The sequence below is a fragment of the Chelonoidis abingdonii genome, chromosome 20 (genome assembly GCF_003597395.2).
Source record: "Chelonoidis abingdonii isolate Lonesome George chromosome 20, CheloAbing_2.0, whole genome shotgun sequence".
NCBI lineage: Eukaryota > Metazoa > Chordata > Testudines > Testudinidae > Chelonoidis > Chelonoidis abingdonii.
This window is the reverse complement of record NC_133788.1, coordinates 19590233-19601942: the sequence shown is the minus strand read 5'-3', so window position 1 is coordinate 19601942 and position 11710 is coordinate 19590233. Positions and strand designations below refer to the sequence as shown.

At 46.6% G+C, this 11710-nt stretch overlaps 1 protein-coding gene across 6 annotated transcripts in view; it reads left to right on the top strand.

Annotated features, from left to right (window-relative positions):
- YPEL2 (yippee like 2) overlaps positions 1-11710 on the top strand; it is a 184902-nt gene that overhangs the window by 65678 nt on the left and 107514 nt on the right. For 4 of the 6 annotated variants that reach the window (XR_012657341.1, XR_004374307.2, XR_004374304.2 and 1 more), the window contains 2 exons: positions 16-66; positions 9049-9168. The exons of 1 other annotated variant lie outside the window; for it this stretch is intronic. The gene's annotated coding sequence lies outside the window, so the exon portion shown is untranslated. The remainder of the gene's footprint in view (positions 1-15; positions 67-9048; positions 9169-11710) is intronic. One more of the 6 variants, XR_012657342.1, reaches the window with a different exon arrangement.

Sequence of the window (11710 nt, the reverse complement as noted above, 5' to 3'; positions counted from 1 at the left end):
TGTTTTCATCCCTAGGACCATGAACAAAGTGGAAACTGACCAAAGGGGACAGAATTCAGTTGACCTGTAAGTTCGAAAAGACCCAAATCACATTATTGTTGTTTGTATTAAAATGGGACCAATCAGGGTCAGGGCCCTATTGTCCCAGGGGCTGGACAAACATCATCCCTGCCCCAAAGAGTTTACAATCTAGTGTGATGGGACAGACAAAGGGTAGGAGGGGGAAAAAAGGCACAGATTAAGTGATTTACCCACTTAAATCACCAGTCACACAGCTGGTTACTGGCAGAGCCAGGATTAGAACCATTGCCTGTCCATTACACCAGTCTGCTTCCCATCATCATTATTAATTATCATTTTTATTTTGTTATTGTGATGGGAGGAACTTACAGGCCCTAAGCAGGATCAAGGCCTCTCTACTTGGAGTGTACAAACACAGAGGTAGATGTAATCCCTGTCTCAAAAAGCATAGGCTGCGGGGCCAGAGGGTGGGTGGTCTCTCAGGCCAAGGCCAAACCACTTTTTGGCTGGGCCAAACCTGAGTAGCACTGCAACCCTATGCACCTCACTCAGATTTGGGGGGTTGGGTGAAGGAGCTTATGGGTCAGTGGGGTCAATCTGCTTCTGGGTCGGGGGAGGGAGCACCTGAAAGGGGAAGAGGAAGGTGGGAGGGAAGTGGCAAAACTGTGGCTCCTTCACTTTAAATGGTGCTTCACAGCCCCTGCTGAATAGTTTACATTATAAGGCCCTGATCCTGGAATCAGATCAACACAGACTTCCATGCGGCTCCATACGGGTTCAGAGGTTTGCCTGTGTGAATCCAATTCTAGGATCAAGGCCCAAGATTGAAGCTTTCCTTAACTTTTATTTATTTTGTCTCCCACTTGCTGTGAGGGAAGGGTTTTAACATCCTCCTTTTATGCTTTCCAATTCAAGGCGTCTTTCCGTCTCAGGAGGCCTGATCCTCCAGTTTTTCCTCACCCCAAACTTCTCTTGAGAGCTGCTCACTTCTTAAAAAATCTGGATGGTGACACCAAGCTGGCCAGCCTCATTTGGTGATTCTCAGTCACTCGTGGATGGCTGTTCAATTTGTTCCTTTTGTTGAAATTAGAAGGAAAAAAAAATACTCTGGAAAGGTTTCTGCTCACATGAGGTTTGTAAAATCCCTCCCTACCCTTCTTTTTGATTAACAAATACCTAAGTTTCAAGCCTGAACGACTTGGCTGTGTCCCTATCATATACTTGGGTACAGCCAGTTTTAAGTTATAAGAGCAAATATTTAACAGGTACACAAAGGCATTAATTGCAGCATGTCCTGCCTTTCTCTTTCCACACAGTCAAATGTCAGAAGTTTGTCATAGTGATTTCATCCTGTCACTCATCAAGCATTAGTGTAGTTAATCGGGATTTGGTCAAACAAATGCCGAGCTTTCAAACAAATGCTGAGCTTTCAGACTCCAGGAGGCAAATTCACTTGGGCAGATGCTTAGCCAATGGTTCTCAACCAGGGGTACATATACTCCTGGGGCACACAGATCTTCTAGGGGGTTAATCAACTCATCTTAATACTTGCCTAGTTTTACAATGGGCTACATAAAAAGCACTAGCAGGAAGTCAGTACAAACTAAAAATTCATACAACGACTTGTTTATACTGCTGTATATACTATACACTATTGGCTGAATTGTACGTGAAGGAAGACCCAATCTAATTTAAATGGGAATTTTGCCTGAGTAAGGACTGCAGAATTGGCATCTCAGAATGAATTAATTTGATCTCCCTCACTATTGCCCCACCCAAAAAATGTAATGTCCTAGAGATTAATTCCTCAATCTGTGTAAACTCTTGTAGTTATACTGAAGTCAATGGAGCTATGACAGTTGACCCCAGCTGTGGTTCTGGCCCCTCAAGATGACATTCCTGGAACTATAGACAGTCCTCAGACAATCCTTCCCCAGTTCTGCACTGTCCTGCAGAATTTAGGGACAGATATTTGAAAGAGCTCAAGGGTGAATTTTCTAATGCTCAGCATCCAGCAGCAAACCAGTTGTGGGTCCTGAGCCCTTCCCAAAATGCCAGCCAGTGTGGCTATCAGTGCAGTGCTCACATGGTCAAGAAAGCTCTTATGGGCCCAATTCTACCGCTTCTAAGAGTGAAAGCTTCTGTTATAAAGTCTTTGATTCATTCCCAAATCATTGATTTAATTAGTCACATGCTTTGAAAGTCTCACCAGCTGGCTGCATGTTTAGGCCTTTAGGTCACTTGCCTAGTGTTACAGAGGAAGTTTGTGGCAGGGCAGGGACTTGAACCCAGGTTTTCTGAGTCCTACGGCTGGTGCCCTAACCACTGGACAATCCTTCCTCTCCTACAGTGATTTCATATGGAGCACATTTACTCATCTGTAGGATTCACGATGCTCTGTAACCTCAAAATACGCTGGTGCAGCTCCTTAGAGCAGGATTCAGGAAACACAGTTCTCCTTTAAATACATGACCAAAAGGAGGCTGACAGTTTGGTAAATTGCATTCACCGTTAGGGAGACCATGAGTCACTAAATTATATTTGTCCTAAATGCACTTTTTACAAATTAATCTTGTTATATGAATTCTTTAATGAGGGGTCCAGATCCCATTGCCTCCAGGTTCTGGTGAAACTCAGATCTGGAGCCAGTCTATGCAGCTTGGACCCATTTCTAATGTTCTCATCTAGGTCAGGATTGTGACCACACCCTTACCACAATGTGCAGAGAAGTAAGAGGATTAGTTGTACTGCCAATCACAGCAAGGGGAAAGAGCAGCCTCCAAGGAGCTGCTGCTGCTCAGCCTGGGCCAGGAGACAGGATATGAGCAGGCAGGTCCAAGGCTGTGCCTTTGGCTAGCGCAGCCAAGCTGGCAGTGTGGTCTCTGGGCTTGTCTACACATTTAAAGCCTGCTAAGGAACTTTTAGTGCACAGCAGTGGAGTTGACATGGACCAAATAGTGCATGACACATTAGTGTGCTTTAGAAATCACACCCCCATGGTGTGCATTGCTGCATCATGTAGCCCTATACTTGGAATAAGGGAGGAACTAGAGAGGGAACTGTGATGTGGTGCAGCTAAGTGCCTGGCTCAGGACAGATTATTCAGTCAAACCCTGCGTAAATATTTGATCACGTTAGAGCTAGGTCTTGTGAGGTGCTGCATTCCCTCTGGTCATAATGATTTGGGCAGGTGCAATGCAATGGGAACAGCAGCCCTTGGAGCCAGAGGCCTTCGGAGGGGCCAGGCTGCAGGGCCTGGTTTGCCTGACTTGTGTCTGTGTTTCAAAGCATCTCTCAGAAAAGAGAAAGAAATACTGGCGCTAGTGAGAACTTCATTGACGCTGGCTGGCGAGTTTGCTTGCAAGATCGTGGGTGAACTGAGGCAGGATTTGGGGAGACCCTGTTGCAAGCAAGTTCTCAGATACTATAATATATATCTCTTGGGTGTCCCACTAAACACTTTTTTTCCCCAGTTGCACTGATCATCTTTTTTTCCATTAAAAATGGCCTTGTGCAATGCTTTGTGTATTAGCTCTCCAGAGACAGAAAACTGCCAACTAGCAAAAATCATCTAGCACAAGAATGAGAAAGGAATATCCCTGTGTTTTGGAGCTGTTGTTTTCTTCCCAGATGCATTTAAGTTATTAAACTGAAGGGCAGTTTCCTAACTGATATAACTGGTTAGAGAGCTTGTCATTCCTATCTGGCTCTTGGAGCAGAAGCAGCTATAAAAACTATTCCAAACACTGTACCATTCTCACACCTTATAGGCAGGGGATAGGACATCTGCTGCTTGTAACAGCTCATTCTTTCTCTTAGCAGATTGTACCTAGTACTAAAAGATGTAGTTGACTGTGTGGGGTCTTTACTATTTACAAAAAATTGAATTAATGATGTAAAATAGGGAAGGTACAGTAAAATAAAGGGTATTAAAAGTTAGGTACCATGAAGATTATAAGAACGTTTATAATGGCTTCATAATAACCATCCACACACACACATTGTTAAAATAAAGTTAATGGTTTAGCTTAAATTGACAAGAGCCAGGAAATTCAGACTTGAAGCTGATATGTTACCTTTAAATTGCTGTTTTGTAAGATCACCTGTTGCAGCCGGAAGAAAGCATCTGTATTTCTACCCTGGTACGTTTGCAGTAGAGGCTAAATTACAGAAGGGGTTACATTCCCTCATGCCTACATCCTGAAGCAGGAGGGTTTATATTCTTTCCAAAACACTTGTGCTCTGTCTATATTAGTTTTTTTTCCACCAATGAAGACACAGTGATGCAAGTTCCTGATGCAGACATGTTGTACTGCAGTGTACCAGACAACCCAGGCTAAGTTACAAAAATCCAAGTCTCATTTTGCATGGGGGCTGTGTCTGCATTAGGGGTTTGGACTAATAACACTACATCAATATTTTTACACCAGGGCAAATTTCTGTAGTCTACCACATGCCCAGATGCAGTACCTCTCCACTCTCTCTCTCCTTGCATCTGCAAAGAACTTATATTTTTACTAGGCTGCTTGTAGCTTTGCATTTCCCTGACAACAGGGTGAAAAAACCCTCCCCAGGGACCCAGGCTTAAAGCTGTTTCCATGGAGACAGAAGACACCTGTGTGCTCGTCTCCTTGCCAGCCAGAGAACGTAGGATACTGAGACCCTACGTCATCCCCTGTGGCTGAAAAACAAAAGGGTGGGAACATTAGACCTCATGCCATCTCCTAACAGGCCCTTCTAGCAGCAACCACAATCAGGCAGGGAGTAAACATTCCCCTGTGAGTTAGAGGACCATAAGGCCATGTGTCTGGCTTAACCAGTCTCTGTCTCAGCTGAGTCAGGGATGCTCTGAGGAGGTCACAGTGGTGATGGGAGAAGCACAGTGGGAACAAGGAAGGAGGTGGACTAGTCTGGAGGGTTTCTGGGGAAGGGAGGCTGCTGAGGGGGTTCAGGGAATCATGAAGGAGGGAAAGGATGGAGTGGGTGGGGGAGGGATACTGGGCTAGGTGAGGATATGGTTTATATATCTGAGGGGGTTGAGGTGGCTGGGACAGCCAAAAGAGCCACGGAGGAAGCTACAGAGTTGTCCAGAGAGGCAGGTGGGAAAGGCTGTTCTGACATGTTGGGTAGACATTGACAAAGGAGAGGGAAGGGTACTGGAATACTAGTGGGGAAGGGTGGAGGGAGTGGGGAAGAGGCTGATCATGCTGGAACACAGCAGGAAGCCCTAAGCAAAGGTAGAGAAGCTGCAGGAAGGCTGGGGAAAGGGAAGAAACTGATGGGGTACCTCATAGAACCATCAGGTTGCAGAGGGATTGGGGAGGATGAAAGGCACCAAGGACAAAATGAAGCAAAGGAGGACCCATTCTCTATGTGTCTTACACAGTTACCATTGTTGGTATTCTCGGAGCACCTAGGAACCCAGTAATGGACCAAGACCCCATGGTATTAGGTACTGCACAAATACAGAACAAAAAGACAGTCCCTTCCCCAAAACACTTAGTGCAGGACCTGACTGCAGTCAAGAATGCTTGGGTTAGGAGAAATCTCTCTTGTCCAGCTTGATAACCAACATCCATCGTAAGCAGAAGTGGATTAAAGTCCAAACACCATCAAACTCTGGGAAGGCTCAAATAATGTCTGGCCTTTGTAGTTCAGGTCCCATCCCTCCTTAACCTTAAGCAGAGCCCCTTGTACCTGTGAATTCCACCTCCCGGAAGAGCCAGACTGGAAGTCAAACTGCAGTCTTTCCAAGCTGACGCATTCCGCATCTTCCCACGAGTTCCTTTGGGGCAGACTTTTCTCAAGGCCGCTTGTGTGTCTAATTAACATAACTGGGACCAAACCAGCTGTGAGAATGAACTATCATAGTAGCAGGATAAAGAGATATCCACCAGGAAAGGCAAGGTCAGACGACGAGAGAGAGAGATTGAGAAATGAAAAAAGAGATTTCCCTGTGGTCAGCTCACACAGACCAGAAGCAGAGGTGACAGTGGAAGGAAACAGAGATCAGCACCCATGGCTGAATACACCAGGCTTAGAGAAAAAGAAGGCACCACTGTGAGTTTTTAAAATATTATAATTTAGAGCAGTTCCTTTGAATAATGGAAGGACCGTGTCCATCTCAAACACACATAGTAGCATTTTTATGAGTCATCCCTCTCACTAGGTGATACCATAACCTGCCAACTTTCTCAGCTGATTTAGTGCTGCTAACTTAAAGGCCAAAATTGCTTCTGTGGAGCTAGATGAGCATTATAAAATGTATCTGATTCTTGCTGACTTCAGTTCTAAAATCCATTTGAAACTGTATCTGATTAGATTTAGAACAACACTTTATTTTAGCTTGTTTTGAAAGTGCTGACGAAACTGTTCCACCCTCATCACTGAAAATGACATTGGATTCTCTCTTGCCCTCTACACAGAGGTCTTACCGGGCCAATAGATTCCCCTAGATATGCTAGCCTGTCCTTTAACTGGACTTTTCATCTGAATGTGTAGGGGCCTGCCTCTAAGTCCTTAGACTTTAGCATGAGAGCAAGGGGCCCTCTAAGCAGTGAGGGCCTAATCCTACAAGGTGCTGAATGTCCTGAACTCACAATGAGCTCCAGGAACAGAAAGGGGGCCTGCAGGCTCTGATGTGGAAAGCAACATCTGAAAGCTCACCTGAGCTTAGCCAGCCGAAGAGGATTTGTCTGATATTTGGGAGAGCAGGGTTCAGTGGAGGAGGGCTGAAGAATCTGCTCTGAAAGGCCTGGCTTAGATTGGAAACTGTCCTGCAGTAGGAGGGAATGGGTGTAGAGACAGCCACAAACACACAACAGTTATTGTTCAGCCTCGGCAAATGGTCTCATCTAGCAGAGAGGTCAATACGATATGCCTGCCCAACAAACCCAATATCATCCAAGTTCTGATTCTGACCAAGCCATGCATTTAGCTCGATAGGACCATCATGAGGGATGCAGTGTATGATATAAATCCCTGAAACAAAATATAAATTCCTGAAACCAAATCCATGAAAACTAAGTATTTGTGACCTCAGTGCACCTCTTAATCCTTTGCTATACACACTGGGGCCTGCAAAGCCTTAAATAAGGTGATATCTTCAATTAATATGATGTCAATCCTTTGGGTGTCAAGCAGTAACCTGTGAACCAACCCTGGATGTGTATTAGAAGCTCTCTCTCTCTCAGGCCTGGTCTACAGTTAAATTTTAGGTTGACATAGCTACAGCACTCGGCAGGGGTGTAAAAAAACAAACATGCTGTTGCTATGTTGACCTAACCCCTGGCGTAGATACAGCTAGGTTGACAGAAGAATGATTCTGTCAACATAGCTACCACTGCTTAGGAAGATGGTATAGCAACAGAAAAACCCCTTTTGGGGTTTTGCGAGCCTAGCCATGGCACTACAGTTATGCCACTGTCATCCCCATAGCCTCAGCCTCCATTCTGTAATTAGACTTGTTGCCACAAACCACTAAAGACGACTTGTACACACACATGGCTGCTGCTGAGTTACTCCAGAAGCTGAAGAACTCTGTTTGCTTTGTCTGTTTCCATCTCCTGTTGTCAAGGCAAGTAATTACTGCATCAAAAGGTCAACTCGACAACAGTGCCTCTCTCCCATGGATAGTGAGAGAGTTCGTGTGTGTGTATATGTATATATTGGGGGGCGGCGGGAGAGACTGGGTTTCCCCTAAGCAATCAGCTGGTGCTATTTGGTTATGCAATAAATTATGGGTACAAATGAAAGGCTGATACATTCCATTGCACTTGGCAGAAGCCATCTGGTCACACATCCCTACAACACCCAATATGACACAAGGAGTCTGATCAGGAATGTTCAGCCTGTAAAATTTATGGGGTATTAACCCAGCTCTGCCACTGACCTGCAGTGTGATCTTGGGAAAATCACTTCACATCTCTATGCCTCTATCTCCCACTGTTTACTTGTCTCATCTATCTAGATTATAATCTGTTTGGGTCAGGGACCAGCTCGTATGTTTCTGTACAGTTCCTAGCACAATGGGGCCCTGACCTCATTTGGGTCCTCTGGGCATTACCACAGTATTAATTAAAGGGGACGTTGTTTAAGTTTGAGGGCTAGCAGGATTTTATGTGTTGCTGCTAGTACCAGACATACCACAGTCAAAGAACATAGACGAGAGACAGCAGCAGCAGCCTGGATGGTGACTTAACTTTCATACTGAAAAGCTACATTCCCATAATCCCTGGTTTCAAAAAGGTTCAGTCTCATTTCACTCACTTCAGTTTTAAAGCAGCTGTAAGAGGGAACAAAAATCTCAAGTTTACTATCCAAAAATCTTCCTTTTTGAAGTTCCCAAAAGCCAAAAATAACCTGTTATAAATGTACTAACGTTATCACACCATCCAGCAAGCCTTCAAGGGGGATGGGAGGAGAGACACTGACCTAAACAGCACCCCCCACACAAACACTCCAGATCCCATCTTCTCACCGCATTAATATATCTGCCTGCAGTATACAAAGGGCAGAGACTCGGGATCTGTCTTCACTGCAGAATTAACTCAGGCTCTTACGCAGACACTATCGCAACCCTAGTACCCTCTACACATGGCACAAACCCTCCCACCTGATGTGTGGCGTTTTTAACCTAGACTGGCTCGTTCTGCGGGGCGTAGAGGATAGAGGGGGGCTGCTTTCACTCAAGTTGGAACCTAGCTCCTTTGCAGTGAGGACGCAGGCTAACCCCCTCTAGTGCTGATAGTCCTCCACTGCCTTCCCATATTTCCCCCCATGTACCCAGAAGGACAGACAAGGTTTCCCACAATCCTCAGGAATGAATCATAGAGCAGCTCAGCACAAAGACCCCTGGGATATCCCTCTCCTGCCATCCCAGCAACACACACACACACACACAGGGAACAGAGCACCAGCGAGGCTATGATAACTCAGGTAGGGCGTTGAGTTAGGCTAACCCAGGTGCCAGTCACCCAACTTAACTCTCCAGTGACAGCGTAGCCTTGGTCGCTTTTGCTTCTACAGAGTCAAAAGCAGGGCTCTGGAGCTGTTCTCCGGCTCCGCTCCAGGCAAAAACCTGCAGCTCCACTGCTCTGTGCTCTGCTCAAAGCAGCTGACTCGCCTCAGAGAGAATCCATGTTCCAGGTGAGTTCAGAGTTTGTTTGCACTGTATCCCTCCTGGTAGCATTTTCCTCCTTGCAGTAGTTCCTCTAAAGGCTTTCTATGCCTAACATGCTGGTTTCAGACCCTGTCCCAAAGTATTCTCGTGTTATTAGTGAGACCTTCCTTCTCAGCCCCTCAGGTATCTGCAAAGTATTTCTTCCTCTCTCTGGCAGCATTTTCGAGAGAGAAGGATTTAAAAAAAAAAAAAATCCCTTCCTCCCCCAGTTTCTCTATCATAAAAGCCTTTTCTTTTAGCATGTCCAAAAGCCATCAGTAAAATCAAATCAGAATGTGTATGTGTGCTTCCAAAATACCTCTAAACCTCTTCCGGGTGGTGTAAAGCAATGGTGTCTCCACTGCAAACTTTGCGTCATCCTTGAAATGAAGGCATGAGGTCTTAGTTTCTGCAAATCTCACTGTTGTTATTCTCTGTCTATTAAGTTGTGGGGTCAGAGGGAAGGGATGTCAATTCACTCCTCTTCAGAGATTCCCCCCCACCCCACCATTTATTCTTATTTTATGTATATAATGGTAGCGCCCAGAGGCCCCAACTGAGATTGTGCTAGGCCCAGTCTCATAGCAAACACATATAGAAAGAGCCAGTCCCTCCCCCAAGATTGCCCCTTGCAATCTAAATAGACAAGGCTGACAAAGGATTATTGTCATAGGTGCCAACTCCGTGGGTGCTCTGGGGCTGGAGAACCCATGGGGAAAAAATGGTGGATGCTCTGCAGCCTTCCTATCAATGCCTCTCCCTCCCTCTAGTGCCTCCTGCCCGCTGGTGGCCCTGCCAGTCAGCACCTTCCCCTCCTTCCGAGCGCCTACTGCCGGCTGCAGATCAGCTGTTCTGTGGTGTCAGGAGTCACTGGGCGGGGATAGGGGAGAAGCGAGGGTGCAGCACGCTAGGGGGAGGGGCAGGGGTAGGAAGAAGCAGGGCGGGGGGGTGAGGCGCTCGGGGAAGGGGTGGAGTTGGGGTGGGGCCTGGGTGGAGCTGGCTGCCCCCTCCCCCGGGCAGATTAGAAACTGGGTGCCTATGATGCTACAATTATCTCACAGAGGTCATGGAATCCATGATTTCCATTGACCTCTGTGACATTTTCTGCCCTGGGGCTGGAACTCCTAGCCAGCTCTGCCCTCGCAGCTGTCCAGCCCCCAACTGGGTGGGTGGGGGAACCCCCCACAGCTGCTCAGCTGCAGCCGTGGCCAGTGGCTCGGGAAATGCAGCAGGGTTAAATGATGGGGAGTCGGGAGGAGCCCGCTGATGGCTTCAGGCAAGAGTGGAGCTATACCTGGGAAGGAAACAGGGTGCAGAATCACCCCAACTAGAGGAGCTAGGATAGAATAGGGTGAGAGATGCCAGAGCCTATACTGAGGCATGGTGAGATGCTGGAGCCTTCCAGGCAGCTGGTGCACAGCGAGAGATGCTGGACTCTACTTGGTGTGTTGATCGACTATTGGGACTTGAAAGAGAGAATGTACAGTTTGGATTGTGCAGGGGGAATCTGATTTATAATTGTGGGACTTTTTGTAATAAATTAACCTGTCAAAAGGCTATTTACTCTTGGAATTTCTGGGGACTCAATCAAGAAAGGGGGAAATGAGGCAGGTGCACTGCTCAGCTGCAGGAGGGTGCCCCAGGAAGGAACTGCCCTATCATAGGCACCCAAAATAACTTGTGGAAAATCTTGGCCAGAGTGTTTTGCACAGAACTAATCTCGGGGTGGGGGCTGAGGTGGGGGAGCCTAGCTGGCTGTTGCTGTCTTGTGCCTCTGACAGCCTGAGAGGAAGACCAGATTCCAGCGTAGCTAGCACACAGCTAGTCTTGTTCTCTTCCCTCTCCCCCCACTGCTTTGGAAAGGAATGATAGCCTAAACAGAAGACTGGGCATCAGGAGACCTGGGTTCTGTTCCCAGCTCATCTCTAAACATAATATCTGACCACAGGAATGTAAGTTAAAGTCTCTGCCTTAGTTTCCCCCTATGATACTGATTTCCCAGAAGATTGGTGTTTAACTCATTTCTGTTTGCAGAGCACACTGAGATCTTCCAGTGAAGGCTGCCAAGGAAGTGCTAATTATTATGGCTGTGCAGGCAAAACATTTGATGGCAAAGAATGTGGGCTCTGCTAACTTCCAGTAACTGCGGCAGATTGTGTTGCTCGTTGCTCTGACTTTTCCCGAAGACTTAGATACTGGCCAATGGTGCAGATGTTCACAGTGGAAATGTAGCAGTGAGCTTCTAGAATGTCCTAAAATCCGACCCCAGGGAGGCTAATCTCATGGTCCATGGAGTTCTCAGGATGGCTATGCTTGTCTTTAATATGGCCAGTGAAGAATAGGCTGCTCAGATGCTGGGAGGGTGCTGGGTTACGACAGGGATGGGTGGTGGTACAGAACCCCAAGACAGAGAGGCATCTCTGTGTTCAAGATAGGAGCAGCTGTTGTCTGCAAAGTAAATGCTGTACCTTGGCTATGGGGGAGTTGCCAGTGCAGTCCCTGGCTAGGCAAAGCCTAGACATGCTTTCT